Source organism: Coturnix japonica, chromosome 2, assembly GCF_001577835.2.
Source record: "Coturnix japonica isolate 7356 chromosome 2, Coturnix japonica 2.1, whole genome shotgun sequence".
Lineage (NCBI taxonomy): Eukaryota > Metazoa > Chordata > Aves > Galliformes > Phasianidae > Coturnix > Coturnix japonica.
Window position 1 is genome coordinate 6,316,024 of NC_029517.1, and position 19,889 is coordinate 6,335,912.

The 19,889-nt window shown below is 40.1% G+C and overlaps 1 long non-coding RNA gene across 1 annotated transcript; it reads left to right on the plus strand.

The window, feature by feature from the left end:
• The first annotated feature begins 18,118 nt into the window (after nt 1-18,118).
• Nucleotides 18,119-18,939, plus strand: LOC107308749. The gene is made up of 2 exons (XR_004306059.1): nt 18,119-18,321; nt 18,777-18,939. It is a non-coding gene; the product is annotated as an uncharacterized LOC107308749 (long non-coding RNA).
• The last annotated feature ends 950 nt before the right edge of the window (nt 18,940-19,889 follow it).

The window sequence follows — 19,889 nt, forward strand, 5'->3', positions numbered from 1 at the left end:
ATGAAGGCAAATGCCTTCTTGGGAACCTTAATTTGCCAATGACAGCAAGAAGAGTAGCCATGATTTCAGCTGAAGAGGATCTAGAGCAGTGGCTGTTCTCTTCTTGCCTAAATCCCCAGAGATCTACCTCAAAAAGCTTTCTGTTGCTTGTGGAAAGGAGAGGAGAGGAGAGGAGAGGAGAGGAGAGGAGAGGAGGAGAGCGAGGAGAGGAGAGGAGAGGAGGAGAGAGAGGAGAGGAGAGGAGAGGAGGGAGAGAGGAGAGGAGAGGAGAGGAGAGCGAAGGAGAGGAGAGGAAGGGAGGAGGAGAGAGGGAGAGGAGAGGAGGCAGAAAGGAGAGGAGAGGAGAGGAGAGGAGAGGGAGGGAGGGGAGGGAGGGAGGGGAGGGAGGGAGGGGGGGAGGGGAAGGGGAGGGGAGGGGAGGGAGGGGAGGGAGGGGAGGGGGAGGGAGGGGAGGGAGGGGAGGGGAGGGAGAGGGAGGGAGGGGGGGGAGGGGAGGGGAGGGAGGGGAGGGGAGGGAGGGGGAGGGAGGAGGGGAGGGGAGGGAGGGGAGGGAGGGGAGGGGGAGGGGGAGGGGAGGGGAAAGGGAAAGGGAAAGGGAAAGGGAAAGGGAAAGGGAAAGGGAAAGGGAAAGGGAAAGGGAGCTCTCAAATCCATTTCCTCTGCAGTTGCCTGTGCCATGCAGAGGCACATGAGTTCTGGCACCCATGTGCAAAGACACATCTGTATAGAAGAAAAGTATCTTTTCTAGAACATTAAACTAAAGGCAAGTTTTTGCCTTTTTTTCTTTTTTTTTTTTCCCTGAGTAAAATTTACAAGCCATTACCCATCACATCTAGAATATTACTGGACCTGTCAAGAGAAAGGAATCAGTGCAGAAACATCATCCCACTAGAAAATATAAAATGGCAACGAGTTGATCCCTCAACAATAAGTCCAATGCTTAATATAAAATGATGTACAACTAACTTGCATTGAGTTCTATTTGGGCACTCTCTTCTGGGATCCTTGTTTGTGTTTTTCTTACTTGTTTGGAAGAGTACTCATTTAAAAAAGAAAAAAAAGCTCTTTTTTTTTTCTTCCAGTATGGGCTAGTGAAGAAGCTGAGTGATTCAACTGCTAATGTGATTATGGGAAGAATGTGTTTCATCATTTATGATTCTATGGTGATTATAACTCCCTCTCAGTTACTTTCCATACTATATACTCTGCATTACTAATGAGTGGCTTCAGGCACTTCTCTTCTCCGGAGGACAAAGTTTTGGCTCAATGACCATATCTTCTCTTCTCTCATCTGCTCACTGTCCTTGGTGCTTTGTTCTCTTCTGTCTTCCATTTGATTCCTCCCAAAACATTATTTCATGTTCTCACAGTGAGGAGATTCCTTGGAGGAGTTTCCTGTAAACATCTGCCCTGTGCTCTTTCAGGCTTGATTTCAGCTCCTGACTGAAATGCAAATTAGCAAACAACTCCAGGCTGCTCCATCTTTCCTTCTTCCAGATTTTCTTGTCTTTGCTCTCCCTTGTTTTTCTCACTCTGACATTCAGATATCTTGCTTGCTCTTTATTCACAATTGTTTTCTCCATTAATTAAATTCTGCATTCCCAGCTGTTGGCTGCCTCACCTTCTTTCACAGCTCTCTTTTCAAAACGTGATCCACTCCTTCAATATCCAAATACATCTGAGGTTAAAAAAAGACCAAAACAGAATCTGTATCGCTTTATTGAAGACAATGAGTTTTTCCTAGGCAAGTGGTACAAGCCGTTATGCATCACACCCAGGACAGTACCTCGTGCTTCCCTAATAATCTTATGATAGCCCTGTTTTCCTTCTTCCTTCAAGTATCTGAAAACGCTGATGACAGCAATGAATCCCAAGTTTATATTCCTCCAGCCAATTTTCATCACAGAATCATAGTCTACCCTGAGTTACAAGAGACCCATCAGGAACATTGAGTGCAACTCCTGGATTCACATAGCACTGCTCAAAAATCAGCCCAGATGTCTGAGATTGCTATTCAAATGCTCCTTGAACTGTGGCAAGCTCAGTGTCATGACCACTGCCCTGGGGAGGCTGTTCCTGTGCCCAGTACCCTCTATCCAATCTGAAACTCCACTGTCACAGCTCCATGCCATTTCCTTGGGTTCTGTTGCTGGTTGCCAGAGAGAGTACATCACAGTCTCCTTAATTCTCCTTACACACAAACTAAACAGGGTATTGACTTTCCAAGGGAGGAGAGATTTGGTGTTGAAAGGATTTCTGTGCATTTGACACTTCCATGAAAATTCAGATGAGGTAGTTGTAGATAAATACTGCCCAAAAGGCATATTATGGGTGACCCAAACAGCTGTAGAAGTTGGATCAGAGGCAAATACATCTTCAGAGTATGGCAGTTTTACAGCAGTAATTTTCCAGGACCTGCTAGACATTACGTCCTATTAAGATGATCTGTTGTAACCACTGTTCCTCCCCTAGGATACTATAGTCATTCCTTATATATTATTTACGCATTGCTCTAGTCTCAGTAAATGTATATGGTAATGCTGAGTGGGTCATTTTGCATCTTGCTATATTCACTCCGTTTTACCTGCTGTGTTAATACACTAGTTTGCAATGGTTTCATCAGAACATCCTTCACAGGTACCACCACACAAGCTGTGGTACATAAAGTTTCTGAGGGATGTGGAGAAAATTGAAATGGAAGAAATTACTTCTTAAATCCCAGGATGTTTGATGCTCAGACTGTAAATCATCTCTGTGTTACACAGCTACATTACTGCTTTGTAAAGTATTTGTATTTGAAAATCAGCTATGGAGGAAGCTACAGATTCCCTCTGGACCTCATGCCAGTAGGTTACTTTAATCATGCAGCAATTTCATGCTCATATTGAATAAAAAGGGCATGATATCCATTTTTGTTAAAGGCAGTTTCTTTCTAGAGCAGAGGAGTCTAACAATAATAACCTTCAACTCTTAAAGCTGTCAGGGCTCACACTTGCCAATTTTCATGTAGCTGGAGAAGGGATGGCTCCTGTGGCTGGACTTTTCCTCTGGAGAAGAGGAGGCTCAGGGGAGACCTTATCCCTCTCTACAGCTCTCTGGAAGGAGGTAGTGAAGGGGGGGAGGGGTGCTGGTCTCTTCTCCCAGGTAGCAGTGATAGAATGAGAGGTAATGGCCTTGTTGTACCAGTGGAAGTTGAGGTTGGATATTAGGGAAAATTTCTTCTCAGAAAGAGAAGTATTGGCACAGGCTGCCCAGGGGAGTGGTGGAGTCACCATTCCTGAAGGTATTCAAGAAATGTGGAGGTGTGGCACTGAGGGACATGATCTAGAGTGATCAGAGGCATGGTTGGGATAGATGATGTTAAAGGTCTTTCCAACCTTCATGATTCTATAACATCACTGTAGGGTAATACCAGACCAGATGCCAACCTTCTGCAATATCACAAATGGAAGGGAAAGCTGAAGGCTCCTGTGAGCACAATACTTGGAGTGGCTTGGGGTCCCCCATGGGTGGGAATAGCACAGTGCTGAGCTCTCTGCTCTTTCTACAGAACTGTTTCTCTGAGCTAGACAATATCGGTACAACCTTCCCTCATTTCAAGTAGTACCCTAGCAGATCTCTGAAGTGTGTCCATTTTTCTAGTAAAGTTTGGACTTTCCTGATATGTCTGTTTATAGCCATGAGCTGGCTAGTTCTGTTCCATACTACAGCTTCTGCCAATTTGGCCAGTGTTAGCCACCCTTCCCCTAGATTATAATTTCCTGGCTCTTCTGCCACCATCTTTCAAATTGCTCGTCTATTCCTATAGTATTAAAACAGTTTTAAGCAAAAGACCAGGAATTAGTTGCTTACACATCTTGTACTTTAGTGTGTTCAGATTTCAGCGAGTATCATCCAGTCTCTGTCTTTTGTTACAGTTTTCTATGTCCATGATCTTACATGGCCTAATTTTTTTCATGTTGTTCTCGCTATGCCTTGGTGATTTTATGGCATGCCAAGATTCTTGCAAATTCTATGCATTGATTCTGATGAAACATATGAGTTTTTAATTTTTGTTCTGTGTCTTTGCACAAACTCAGCTGCTTAAACTGTTTCTGTTTGTTTGTTTTTGTTTTCCTAATAGCTTTCTGTATCTTGTCCTTTAATCATGCTGGCATTTCTTCCATTTTAAAAGTAAATACACACACACAAAGTACAAAAAAGCTGTATGCAGGTTAGGAATTTAGTACTCAGTCACTGAGGTAGAAAATTAACTAATTCTCTAACCAGAGTGAATTTACAAGGACTATATAAATAAATAAGTTACATATATGGTTTAGTAGAAAGTCTTTCAACTGCATTCAAAGATCCGTGAGAGGAGCTGTTCATCTGTTAATTGATATGAAGTTCTTGAGTGGTTCATCTCAGTGTAGCCCACGCTCGAGTCTCTGTTCCATCTAAGCCCTCCTCAATGGAAGGTGGTCCACTGCATTGTGTAGAGGTTCTGCATGCAGGAAATGGCAATAAGGTCTCCTTTCCTTCTCATGAGTCACTGCATGCACTGAAAAACAGACATTACACTATAGAAAGTAAAACTGATGGAAAAATACACACGCATGGTGGGTCTGTGACTTGATCAGGAAGCTCAGTAAGGTAACAGATGAACAAGTATAGACACATGATGGTTTGGATGGCTTGTGACTTCTTTCAGATGGTTCTGTTTGGAGCTTCTGCAACACCTCCAAGAAATTCCTGTGGTTTGGATGCCATGAAAGTTTTAAACTAAGGGAGAAAAGAGTTTGAATAGATATGAGGTAGTTGGTAGTCTACCTGTCCACTGTGGAGTGGACACTGTTTTGGGGACTTGACCAATGCTGTGATAGATTCTCAGGATCCGTATTCTAATCTAGCATGACTCCATGTAATGCCACTCAGCCAGCTAACTTAACCATGCTGATCAGAAAGCTGTTGTGATCTTGGACTTCTTAATTTCAGTAGGGAACCAAGGGGAGAAAGGTGTGTAAGGAGCTACAATGCTTGGTTTACATATGTAACTTTCCTTGTCCCCAAATCTTGTTTCATATCTGAACTCTAACCCTGCGAATTACACATTCCTTGTTTCTAAAAGATAACAGAATATATTACATGGTTTAACAGTCCTTTTTCTAGAAAATGAATGCCAGGTGCCTCAAAAGTATTTTTAAAAATGGATTCATTTATTCTTTATTTTCTCCAGAAAATATCTAAGCTTGAGATCTCCGGAGGTGATTTTTATGGATGAAATAGGCAAGGAATATTATTCTGTGATCTCAGAACACTCACCTGCTCTCTGGCCCATTTAGTAATTTCACTTTGCACTGCAAAATCCATGTATTAAAGATGAAGGGCGTGTACAGCTCAATGGTGCTGAACCACAAAATTACTAACTCTGTCCTAAAATAGCCATGCTCCACTAAGATAAGACAGTTGAGTGCTCCACCACAAGTAAATTATCATCTGGAAAGTATACCCTTTGCTTAGTAAATCTTGAGAAGTGGGGGCTCTGTAGGTAATAGCTGAGGTAACTAATGAATGACAGACAGGGAAGCTTTAGTGCATAATCTCATTGTATGTACGTGGGCTAAAGCTACATCTAAAGGTCTCCACAGGTGCAGGGACATGCTGTGCTGAGGACTCTGAATATACAAATGGTGTAATAGAACATCAGGAATTACTAAGTATTATAAAATCGCTTATGTGGTACTTATCTGAAAGCCTCTTTGAAGTAAGAAGAATGATCCCTTGAGTTGAAATTCACTTCTTTCAGGGCTTACTGCTTACTTCCTTAAGTTGCTATAGACCATTGGATTACGTAGTTTTATTTCTGATATATGAAAGACAAAACACCTTCAATGAGCTATTCACGTGGAGTCCAAACAGAGAGCCCAAATGCTGGATAAGCTTTAAACACCTGTGCAGAAGCAGCATGCTTCTCCTACAGTACTGCTGCTGAAAGTCTTTTGAATTAAACATTTGTAGGTCATTAACTCACAGTGTCAGCTTTCAGTCTCCCTCTTTTAATCTTTACTCTTTCTGCTGTGATGACTTTGTGACTATACTGTGATTTTCCCAGAAAGCTAGAATTGAAGACAGTGGGCTTGGTTTCTTAGCAGTAGCAAGAATTACTTTATTCAGCTAAACTGCAAATGAATAAGCTATGAGGGTTGCTCCAAAAACAGTGCCTCCTATTTTGGTGCTGTTTATCTTGCTCCACAGCTGCTGCTCTGAACAGCTTTTCTTGTATCCCCACATTTTGGGATGTTGACACACAATGTCAGAGGTAGATGTTGGTGGTATGGTTGTAAAGGCCAAATCTGCTGGCCAGTGTTCCATTACATTTTGTTGTCATGTGGCAGATGGCAGCAGAGGGATAGATAGAATTTTTAAATGGCTGTAAATCCCAATGGAAATTACAGGTTTTCCATCTGTTTGTCCTTGGGCCCTTGTTCACAAAGACCAGAAAATCCGCATAGTGCCATTGGACCCAGAGGAAAGGTGGCAAGAGCTATTGCTCTTCCTGGCACTGTATTGGCCAAGACAGCAGTGTAAAATCTACCTAGTGTCCTAAGGAACCACTTATCCCAGGTTTACCAATTACCATTCTCGCTGTATAAAGGGAGTAGCTGTGTATTGTTGGGGAGATGTGCTAAGAGACAGGAATGACTGAAATAAATAGCAGCTGAGCCTTCTCCACCTGGTTTTATCTCATTTTCTCTCTTTTCCCTGCTTGCTCTTGGGAGTGGAACTCTGTCAATTATTAGGCATCAACAGGAGACAGAAATCATGAAGGTCTGTCTATCTGCAGCTTTCCCTGTGATCCTTGTTCTCTCTATTTTCTGTGACAAACACTGGCAAATATGTTTTGCTGTTCTTGTCTGTCATGGTCTGATTTCATTCACCAGAATTACAACTACTGCACCTGAAAGCTGCACATGGTAGGTTAAGGTAACTGAAGAATGTTTCAGGTGCCACACAATGAGATTTCAAAACAGAAGGTAGCAAATATTTTTTCCAGGAATCTGTGACAAAATATGGTTCCTTTTGTTGTAAGATCTGCTTGCACTGTGAAACAAATCAACGTTTTTACTCAGCTTTAAACAAGATATCTTGTGCTTAGAACTTCTGCTCAGGTTCTTTCTTCTTGGTTTTAGATTATGAACGTTTTTTTTTTTATGGTCTGAATTCATCTAATTTGCCCTTTCACGTGTACTGGGAGATGAACAGTTTAAGTGCAGGAAATGCTGGATCTTACTGCTCTACTAAGCACAGCAGAATCATTGACTGGTTAGTTTTATAGATCATGGTGCTCCAGGTAAGTACCTGTAATATGGGGAGAGGGAAAAGAGAATTCTAGCCCTCATTCCTGAAAAGAAAGATTCTTTTTTTTCTTTAAAGAAATTGAGTAATATAACTTCAAGTTTGTATATTTCATAGATGAAGGAAACTGCGTAAGAAATAACCCTTTAACTTCTTCCTTTGGCCTATGTGTGATGGATGGGAGTAAAGTGTGATAGAGACCCTGCTCCAATAAAGTGTGTAGAGTAAATCAATTTGTTCTAAACCAGAAAGCCTGAGAGTGGATACATACTGAAGAAGCTTAGCTAATATTTCTGCTATAACATGTAGAAGTTGATTGGTCATAAATCAAATTCACTGGAGCTGTAGAAAAACTGCCTGGAAAAACAAATTCTAATGCAGCTTCATGATAGCAAAATTGCATGAGAAACCTCAGGCAGCTCAGCTGTAACTTCTTAAGAAAATTAGATGTCTGTTTTCCCTAGACCTCTCCTGTTCTCCAGAATGAAAGTCACTCTACTTAAGTGATTTCCTTCAGCATGTCTTGTATACATAAAGTGGGTACATGTATTTTTACATGGACTGAACAAGGACAATTTACTTCAGTGCTGCTGATGTATGAACAAAGATCTGTTAATGTAGGCATTATTAATGGAAAATTCATCAGCATATTGTATGTGCAGGAGACTTGATGTACTTTAATATAGTTTTGCCTTGCATTTTTCTAAGTACAATACAAACTTACTTTAAGAGACTTTTAATGAATTCATTTTCCTAAATATTTTAATTTAGATGTTGAATAGAATACCATGAGTGTTATGCTCATTGGAGAAATCAAATTTCTAATCCTTTATCAGATTGTATGTTATGTGCTATATTAATATCTAATACATTAACTGCTGAATGTGTGGTTGAAGCTGTGTTTGTGTATTATTCAGCTCATACTTGTTATTAATGGTGGAAATGTGTATGGTTATAACTGTTGCTTCTCATTAACTGTGACTGTGGCACCATAGCTGCCTCTCCATCCTTTGAGGTCTTATTTGGAATATTCCAAATAACAGCAAAACCCTGGTAACACCATTCTGCTGGGGTGGATGAGTAAAGATGAAAACATCCAAGCTTACTTTGCTCCCTTCTGACCCTGAGCTCTTGAGTAAGCTGCTGTGAAGTCACTAGGATCTCAGCATAAGCAGAGCTGATTGAACATAGAATGACCACAGGGTGGGAGTCTGGATCTTGATCCAAGAAATACAGTGGAGAAGTACTTGTGGTGGCTTTAGGTGGAATCACTTTAATTCCCACCAGGTTTTTATTTCAAGTTGACGCAGCCCCAGAGAGTGGGCTTATTTCTGGCCTTAGAGATAATGCAGCCACATCTCCATGTGCTTCCTCAAACAGCACAGTCTCAGCTGATCCAGTTCTGAAGCTCTGGCACCACAACACCAGTTAAAAAAAGAAAAAAACAAAGGCAACTGCACTCAGAGTGCATTTTTATCTTAGGCATGCATTTTTCAGAAGAGCAGGTATTTGGTTAAATGTTGGCATTGTAGATTCACTACTTAAAAACTCCCTACTTTTAGAACAGCTTTGATGTCAGCCAAGTAGCTAACTGAATGATACCCTCTGGGAGAGCAGATGATGTATTTAAAAGGAATGAAGATGTCGTATGCAACCCAATGCACTAATCCTCATATTACTAATACAGAAATCTATAATAGGTGCAGCATTTTGGTTCTCCACATGCACAACTTCCACTGATGCCACTGAGAGGATGCTTACACAAGGGTTGTGGGATCATGCCTGTTGTGATATAAGAATCAGTTGGTAGGAGTTAACAGTAAGGAGAATAGTGCACGAAAAAGCCCTACTATAATTTAATGTGTTCAGAATTTTCTTATTTTCATTAGAAAATGGCTAGTCAAAAGCAGATTTCCAGTCCAGAAAGGTTAACTCTTAAATGAAAGGGATTAAGCATATTTCTTTGTAAAAGCCAATGACCAGATTTCCTTTGTAGCCAAGGGAGAAACCAAGGGAGAAAGTCTACTAACTGAAATGCAGAAAATGGATTCATAAATACCTAAAAATTTAAGCCACTCTAGGGTTCCTCAGTTGAATTTTCCTTTTTAAGACCTTTTTTTTTTTTTTTTTTTTTTTTAATTCCTATCCTGAACAAAACATTCAAAACATCTTTTTATGTGTGTAAAGTACATTGTTTTGTTTTCCTGGACCAACCAAGCTGTCTAATCCTTTGAGGAGCGGAAACAGGGAACCCACACAGCATATGGTGATAGTTGGCAGTTCCTAGGGAAAGCTGTCTGGCTCTCCTAAAATACAGACAGCCAAAGCATTTGAGGAGAAGTACTGTGAGTTTGCATTGATATGCTGTGTTATTTCAGATGCTACCATGTTTTTCTTTTTCTCAGAATAAGTCATTAAGACCCAATAGGACAAGATACTTAAACACTTAATATTTAAAATAGTGAGTGTTCTGGAGAGAGTCATTGAAATCACTCAATCCAGTAACCTCTCAGATTGAGTTTATATCAGTATAGCTACTGACAAATAGTCAATAGAATCATAGAATGGCTTGGGATAAAGGAGAACTACAAAGATTATCTAGTTCCAACTGCCTGCCATGGACATGGTTGCCAACCACAAGATCAGGCTGCCCAAGAATCCATTCAACTTGGCCTTGAACGCCCCAGGAATGGGGCATCCACAGCTTCTCTGGGTAGCCTGTGCTAGTGCCTCGTCATCATCTGAGTGAAGAATCCCTTCTTAACATCTAACCTAAACCTCATCTCTTCCAGTTTAAGCCCATTCTCTACCTGTTTAAGAGGTTGATCCCTCTCCTGTTCATAATCTCCTTTCAAGTATTGGAAGATTGTAATGGGGTGTCCCCTTCTCTTCCTCAAACTAAACAATCCCAACTCCCTCAGTCTTTCATCATAGAAGAGGTGCTCCAGCCTTCTGATCATTTCTGTGTCCCTCTTCTGGCTTCACTGACTCCCATAGAAGGGCTGTGAACAGTGGACTACTGATTTTCCACTTCACTTGGTCACTGGCTGTCTCCTTAGCTCTACCATGGGCCTTCCTAACTCTCTCTTGCTTATACAAAATTTGGAATGAATGTAACCTGAATTGAGAATTTAGGATACCTCTCTTTATATGTCTGTGATAACACTTCCTATAAAAGGATGGCTGTTCCATTTCATTATGGTGCTGAATATCTGCTTGGGTATATCTAAATATCTGGTGGGGTATCCCACCCTATAAATCAGCTTAATGCCCCTACTTATCCTAGGGTATGGTGTGGCGATGAGAAAGAATTCAGTTGACCATCTTTCTTCAGCTGTCAGCTGCTTTGGTGCAGTGAAGAGATTTCTGTCCTTTAGCTACTGAATGTCTAAAGTAATCCAGGGACTTGTCACAGGTTTTCTCTATGACAGCTCTGAGTGAAGTCTTACTACAGAGGGGAGGGAATGGACCTCGCTTTACTCTTTTAGCATGGATGTAATCAGCATCATTACCCAAGGGAATTGAACTGTAAATCTAACGTCAACCTCAAGGTTAGTATCACCTAAAGCACTTCCTGGGATGAAGTATTTTGATTGCTGTTGTGGTACTCTTGATTATATAGTACTGTCAGTACATGAGGTGTTACAGACGGGGAATGACCTCCAAGGTGTCCTCTTATGAAGGTGATTTTAAGGATTATGGCACTGTGTTCTGAAAACTCAAAGATGGAAGAACAACTGAAATGTAGCACTTGGGGCTGAAGTGATAAACAACAGTTTTCTCTGACCATTTTAATCCCAAATTGAAAGAAGAAGGGAGGTCTAGTGAAACAGCAATTTCAGGATGAATTTCAGTCTTAGACCCTTATTCCCTTGCAGTATCACCTTCCTGTCTCCTGCATATTTTGTGTGGAGGGCCTTTTTGCATAGGCAATGAGCTTTTCTTCCACACATGCCCAGAATTATGATTTAACTAGCAGCATCCAGAACTGTGACCAATGCCAGAGTAATCTGAAACATGAATTTCCTTCACTTCATCTCTTTTGCTCTGCCAGCTCTTCTGGATGAATCACTCACTCCTTTTGGGTCTCCTTCAGAATTCTTGGGGAGGTCTGAGATCACAGAAATGCCTTTCTGTCTGTAGAGGACAGACTCTTCACCCTTGTGACAGGACAAGGGGGAAATGGTTGTGAACTAAAAGAGGAGAGATTTAGATAGGTTATAAAGAAGAAGTCTGAAGTCATCTTATGAGCTGTGAGACACAGGTACTGGTTGCCCAGAGAGGTGGTGGATGCGGTATAAACCAACATTAATCCCATGAAGGAGGAAGGAATAGCTCTTGCTTTCTCAGAGTTGCTCTGTGGGCTACAGCTTTCTTCATGTAGGTTGGTTTATTTTGCTACTGTGTTTCAATCTCAAACTGCCAAATGACTCAAAACATTCCTATCACCTCCTACATCTGCATTCCCTCCCCCTTCTCTCTCTCTTTTTTTTTAATCCCTGTCTGAATAACTTGACAGTGAATACTCATGCCTGACTACCTGTGATCGAAACCTTTTCTGTTCTAACTTGAATGAATCAACGCATTACTTTCTAAACTCCCATCGAATCTGAGTACCTGTTAATGTTGGGTGTTCATGACATCAGAATTCTACTGTACTTCCTAAATCCTCAGAATAAATTGACACAGCAGTTCCTTCTAATATGACTGCAATAGCAGCAATGCCCCCAGTAGGATCGTTCCAACAGGACAGTTTTTCCTCTTGTTTTATTCCCGTGCAAACCCCCAGGAAAATATTCAGTTAAAATACTTCAAAGCGATGTCTGAGTTTTTTGCAGAGCTCAGTAAGACCTTTCAGGATTAGATTTCTCTAATCTGAAGCCTGGCCCTAATGCATATTTATAAACATGGAGACTTACCATTGTGCAGCCAAATTGTGTATAGTACGATTTGTTTATGATAAGATTTACACACATGAGGGCTACTGTTCTTGTAAATAAGCAGCTTGTAAAGGCACTTGCAATTATATGCAGTGCTCTTTTCAAGCCTGCTGGTTCTTTCTTCTATGAGAAATAAACTTCAGCAAGACTTTTGCATAACAATTTTTAGTATAACTGCATGGCTCCTTGTACTGTAGTCAGCTGAGAAACTCACTGTGAGCCTTGAAATCTTGGCCTCCTAGCTCTGATCTCTCTAAAGGAGGTTTAACGCCCTTCAGTTAGGCTGTAAAATGGATAGCGTGAACTTCCGTTAGTTCAATTTCTACTATGTAATTCAAGCTAATAAGCCTAGAAATGTTTTTTTGTGGAAAACCAGATAATAGCTTCTCCCTAGATTGCTTTTTGCCATAATCATTTTATTTGGTGGCATCTCATCTCGAGGCTGATGGGGCCATGCCTCTTTGCAAACAGATAATGAAATGCTGAAAAAAAAGAAAAAAAGCCCTGACATATTTTAATTAGGAATAAAGTACATTATGTGCCAACTTGTAATATGTGGAGCAGGAAAGAGATTTGCAATGTAACACATTTCCTGCTTTCCCTATTGTTATTTTTAGCATAGACACTAATAACCTGTAACACATAATTATCATCCTTGTATGTTATGGGCATGAATGCCACTTAAATCAAGCAGAGCTACGCTGTGACAGGAAGACAAAAAAAATATGGTATTAACTTTCACGACAAAGAATAGTTAAAGCAGTCAGCATGGATGTGTTTGTTTGAATCTTAGGGAGGGATTAGGACCGTATATTAATCATATCCACTCCATATTAGTGAGATTATGTTGGCACTAAATATTGATGAGATTGAATCAAATGAATGTGGTCTTATATTGATGTATTTTTCACCAAAAACACTGTCTTGAGACTGAGCCTCAGTCACCAATTCCTTCTGCCAAAGCAAACTTCCTCTCACAGTCCTCATAGTGGAGAGTGCTGAGCCAAGTCCAATTTCTAGTTTTGCCAAAGATGTCCTGAGAGGTGGGAGCAGCCTTGTAGCATCCTTGGGCCCCTGGGGGCCCATGAGGGGTTTGAACACTTGGCTGCTGGACTTCTAATTGGTCTTCCATCAGCTTGTTATCCCATGAAATGCCCAGGGAAAACAAGTGCCTTAGAATGGATTTCACAGCGGGAGTAGGAAGGTGTCTGAGGAGGAGATGCAGCAGGTGGATGTATTTCTTGAATCCTGCTCTTTCTGCAGTTCAAATGCTTAATGCATTACCTTCTTCTGTTCAAGATTGAGCTGTTCTTTCCTGGGGAAACACAGCAGAGGTCAATACTGCCTTACAAAGGATTTAATGCAGTAGTGAGAAAGCTTATATGTCACAGATACCCCATGCTGGATAATTTAGCAGCCACAAGTCACCAGCATCACCTCTGAGCACATTAAAACTTCTACCGGCCAAGCAATCTAGGGGCCTCCTAATTCTCTCTTTCTGAACATAGGTTCCTAAACCAAAAGACACAGATGCTGTGTTCTTTGGTCTATTGGATCTTTAAGCAAAAAGCCAAAGCAGAAGCCAAAACAAGAGCAAATAAGGGGGCCACCCAGACCTTCTTACCCAGTAAGAAACCCTCACAGACCCCAGGTTCACCATTACTTTTTTGGCAGAAGATTGCCCCAGATTGGCTGTCTTATATCACAGATAAACCTAGGTCCACCAGATCCTGGTGAAGTGCTTTTAGAAGTTGGTTAATACTGAAAGATGGCAACCATGCTACCAGCTGAAGGCAATTTTGAAGAAATCAGCTTCTGATGCTTTTTTTTTTTTTTTTTTTTTTTAATCAGCAAGATGCTGACGTGCCCAGGAAGAGAGATATGTACAAAGATCTCTCCCATGTTTTCCAGGCAGTTATCCTCATTATCCCCTCATAGAGAACTTCATGTACGTTGGGAGTTTCACTGTTCAAAATACCTTTTGTCTAACATAAGATGAAAATATAAGGAGTGTTGAGGCTTTCTCTGGAACTGAGGATCTCAGTTTTCCATTTCAGACTGTGGAAAACAGCACATTTGAGTGTAAATAAATTGAAAATTGCAAGGAGAGAGGTTAGATGTGATGGTGATGAAGTGTTCTATCAAGTGGGCAGAATCAGATGTCAAGCAAATATATGTGTTATAGAAAATGATAAAATTTAGGGAAAATGAGATCAAAATCATGAGGAAAACAGAGGGGAGAGAATTCCAATTTGCCACTTCCAAGAGCTTATTAAAACAAGCCAACTGAACTTCACAAAGATGGTATCACTTTCTTATCAGTGGAGAATGTAAAGCCACTACTATTAGACATACAAACAGCATTTATATCTACATTTTTTTTTTTTTTAAGAAAAGAGTGCAAATCCAGCAAGATAAACTTCTTGAATTTCAATTTTTCTGCTGACATAGCTATAAGGAGTGGCTAAATCTTCTACTTGTTCTTTTTATTTCTCTATTTGAAGAGCTCCTAGCACCCTAATTTCTGACTACGTGATTTGACCTAAAATCAGAATGCTCTGTAAGCTTAAGTTGCTTTCATGTACTTCAATAAAAGTTTATAGAATTAAGATCTTCCCTTTCAGTTGCCACATTCTGTCCAATTCAGACAAGCTGAGTTCACAGAAGTACTGAACGAAGCACGTGAACAGTCACAGGCAACAGCTGAAAATGATTAGTTTTAATGTCTGAACAATTTTTTTTAATATGAAGCATATAAACAAGCAGAAAAATGGCAATTTGTATTTCCTACCCTCTCCATAACTCCAAAGGTCAGGCTGAGAAAGATTTCAATTAGCCATTGGAGGTCAGATTGGGTTGGACTTCATTAAGCTTAGAAGAAGTAATATTGTAATAGGCTGGACTTGGCACTGCAAGTCTCACAATAAATCCATATCAACACCATCATCATCTGTTAGGAATTTGCATCTTGAGGACAAATGAGAAACTACCAAAACACATCCTTCATCTCAGTGTAACACATCTACACTTATATCTGCATTGTATATATTCATACACTCTCTATGTAATTATATGCATGCATGTTACTGTGCATGTCTCTGTACATAAATATCCCCTAAAACATTTTGAAGGTACTGGCCATTTAAAACCAGGTTGGATGGAGAATTAGGAACCTCAGAGTTATTACGCAAGACGTGAAAATAGCCTGAGAAAAAAGGGATGGAGGCTACAGCAAATCCTCACCATGGAAAGGGCTACAGTCCGAAGCCAACCCTTACTAGAGAACGTAAATTGAGGACAGCTGTTACAAACATGCCAGCTGGAACAAATGTTTCAGCTGAGGCATGTCCTATTTTGGAGACAAGAAAGCTCAATTCCTAAGATGTTGGTCATTATTACTTCTGTGCTTATGAGGCTTTTTCCTATGATATCCTTCGCATTTTTCATCTAATAATTGTTGGTTGCGTTGTTTGATGCATGAGGGAATTTGAAGATTTCTTAATAGCCTGGAAAAACATACTATTTTTTGAAGGCTAAAAATCAACTGTGGAGAGAAAATGGAGAAAAAGTAAAAGATAATTTGTAGATAGACTCACGTGACAGCTTTGTTTCAGTAGGATTCACTTTTTCCTCCCCAGTATTTATTTTATTTATAATGAGTTTGATGGATGATTTCTAGAGTTTATTTAAGATGCCAGTTTTTAAGACCTTGGTTTTGCCTGTGGTGCCAAGTGGGTAGGGGTTTCTGTCTATTGGCAGTCAATACTTAAAAACATATAGTCAAAGCAGTTCTGTTATTGATTATAACACTGAAGAAATGTACACGCTAGGTCATTTTTGATAGTCTTTGACCCTGAGACTTACGCTGTCTGTGAATGCTACCCATACTCTTTAGATCACATCTGAAACATGTAGAAATCCTGACCTGTTCTTTATGTTATTTCTTAAAGTATGTTTTATCAGAAACTTTTAATCAAAAGATCATAACTTTGGTGATTTTAGAACAAGAACTAGAATAGTTATTTTGCCCTAAATAAGTATGTACTTCTAATCCTTAATGCTGAGTGTTGTTTCTGCCTCTCAAAGAAGACTTTTACACTCATTACAACTATCTTAATAATGTACCTCCTCATCAGTCTTGCACTGATTAATTCTAAATGTAACATGTCAGCAAGAGCACCCCAGTGGCTTAATCTATTTGACAAGTTAGAAGTATGCATGCGTTGCCATAGAACTACCAATGTGTAGTGCGAGGTTAATATGTAGGGCTTGCCTATAATGCTGCTGTCAATTGTTTTTATTCCTTTTTGTTTTGAATAATTCATCACTAAAAGGATCGACTTAACATCCCCCTCCCCTTCCCAGCAGGCTGTAATTAATAGAGACAACATTTCTTATGAGGTTTTACAACTTTAAGTACACAAGCTACACTTACTTTTTAGTTTAAAAGACTGGACAGCATCCTCTTAATATTAATTAGGTAGTATCCGTATTGCAGGCTTTTTCATCATACTGTGGTGAATTCTTCTGACTTCCTATGGAGAATTAGAGTGCAAACAGTATGCTTCCTCTATCTCTTATATGGAGGTGTGGGGAGGGAGAGCCTAGCCAGACTGTGGTTCAAAGCAGCTGTCTGTTCAGTATTGATTCATTTAAGTCAAGAGCATTCTCGTCAAGTTTCCTCTGTTTTTCTATAAGATTTGCAATTTATTTAAAAGTCCATACAGAAGAATTTCTTTCTGTAAATGTTTTGATTAAGACACCAGAGAAGCATTATGCAGGAAGGGAGTAAAGCTCAGAAACAGGTGCTAATGTTTGCACAGCAATGCCATTAATTCATCTGGTAACTGCTACAGCAGTGATTGCTTCATTGGACACCTATGATGCAGGGATAATCTGTTGTCTCAAAAGTTTTCTCTCACTGCTTATGAATTCTCATGAATGTCTGTGCTGTAGACTGCAATGCTTTTTTTTTTTTCAATTTATTTTTTTCCAGGCAACTAAAAGTTGTTCCCATACAGCAATGCCATGGAGGCGACTACACCTGGAGAGACAGTACAGCCAGCTAAAACAACAACTACACCAAATCCTAACAAGAAAATACAAACAACAGAAACAAAACCCACAATCATTTAAAGCAACTAAACCAGCTAACTGGTAGTTGACTTGGAGGTTGAAATGCCCTGCTCGGTAGGGCAAGTTACCAGCTTTGTTTTCAGGTTTTGTTCTTTGGGAATACTGCTACAAAAGCACTTTGCCTTAGATGTCTGATAGGCTTTAGCTGTAGGCTGTCCAGAAGCTAGCAGCTCTGAAGCAGCCCATACTGCCTAAAGATGTCACCTTACTGCATTGACATTTTGCGCCTGAAGCATAAACAAAGAGAAGGCTTATTGCAACCTGAGGTTTTTGGAGGCCCACAGTCTGGAGCCAGCCAACACACCTGTTACTGGTTGAGTTAGATCTTCCATAGGAGATTTCTGACCACAGGTGGGAAGCATTGGGATAATATGGTAAGTATAGCTGGAGGGCAGAGGAAGATGGATTCAGGTTCAGCCTGGTGAATCTTGGGGGGCGAGATCTGACGCTGAGGTGAGAATGTGATCACAGCTCCATTATATCAAACTTTAAACCATAACTACAGCACAGCTAAAACCAGGCTTGATGAGGAACATAGGAGCCATGAGGTGCATAGGCTGTTATATCCATTGGATGTATAGTTAAGCCTTGTCTCCACAAACTATGTCTAAACTCTTCTGAGACCAGCTGTGAAATTTCAGACCTACCTATACTGAGAATTGAACTATAGATCACTGTTCTTGAAGGGGGAAGGGAGAACTGTCTAAGCGTTTTATTTCTGTACAAAATTAATACACCTCATTTACTCCTGATTTTTCTTTTGCAGCAGTCATCATTATTCTTCACCCAATGGTCTTGTATTGCAGAGCAGAGCAGTGATGTTAGCTAAGTCTTTAGTGTTTCACTGATGGTTGCCAATATGCATCTCCTGAGTTCTTCCTGTTTTTGTTTTCCTTTTCGAGCCTCAGTGGTAAGCAATAAATTTTTTCTTGCTGCTTTGCAGATGTTGTCTGTGGGGGTGCTAATTATAAGGTAAATTATGTGTAAGTCAGTGTAACTTATACCAAAAGTGAGAGGTAAAATACTTAAGAAAAAGTAGATGGGAGAGAGAGTGGATTCCTGGACAATATCTGCAAACATGATGTGATAGTTTGATAATTCAACACCATGTGGTTTCGCAGGCCTGCTACAGTGTTCTCTAGAAATATGTTTTTAGGCTTTTTAACTTCTTTAGATCTTGTGATGATCTCAGTGAGGACAGAATATTAACTCAGGGCTTCAGCCTGAAGCTGAGGCCATTGGGTTGGGAAGGACCTTAATATTTTTGGCTGGGAAGTCTTAACGTGATGATGTGAAAAGACTATTCAGTCTTACAAAAATTCTTATTTGGTGGGCAAATTCTCCTTATCCTTCTCTGATATTCAGGATTCACAGAGACACTGCAGCACTGTGTTGGCTACTTCACCTCTGAATGATGACCACTGAAGAACATGAGAGATGAAGTACAATGGAGAAGTCCAGATAAATGGACTGGAATTCCTGCTACCATTATATATTTTTTTCTTTTTTATGGATTTTGGTACACCCTCATGGCTGTCAAAGGTGACTTGATGCTTCAAAATATCTAAGTAGTGATCAGTGCAAGAGTCAAAGCTTTTCTTTAAGCATGCCACCCAACATGTGCTTGGTCAAAGTAATGTGCTGTCTTCTGGATTATGGCATCGTTGCAGAAATCCTTCTCCTACCCATTTGCAGAAGGTAGCACCAGTGCTTTAGCCAGATTACCGCTATTCATTCTCAGTACGTGTATACCAGTCTTTCAGCTGCTTTAAACATCGTGCTTCTTCTGCAAAGGTGAGATCTGAATGAAAATTTCCCATTCATTTATTAAATTAATAGTCCTCAAGTTGCCTGAAAAGCATTTTTTTTTGGTTGATCATCCTTATGTTGATAATCTGTATGAATTATGCAAGATTTTTGTAACATCATACATCACAGTGTGATTTAATATCCATCTATATTCTTAAGCTGGAGAGTAATGTGAAGAGATGACTTTGAAAGGTCATTAAGTTTAAATAAATTAGAGTGAGAGCTAGAGTGGTACTGAGGAATAACATTCCTCCATAAGGAGACCTCTAGACTAAATGAGATGAGTAAATTATTACTTAATAATGTCATTCCTAAAACATTCCTGATAGTTAGGGTGTATCCACCTGGGAGTGTTAACGTATCAAGCCAAAAGGCTGCTTACCCAGAAGCTGTATAATGTAAAATAGAGTGTTGTCAGAAGGAGACACAAAACACAGACGTACTATGAAAACGCTCTTAACAGCACTCTGTAGATGAAGTTCATCCTGGGCATGTGCTACCTAGTAATATGAGCACTGGTTTCTTTGCTGGTTGGGTTCATAGGACATGTGGGCTTTCTGGGTATCCCTTGAGCCTGCTGAATTTAAGAGCATGTCAGAGCCACAAACACAAAGTTGTTATTGTTTTCTAACTGAGCATTTCAGTTGTGTTGAAGACTTTTATCAAATC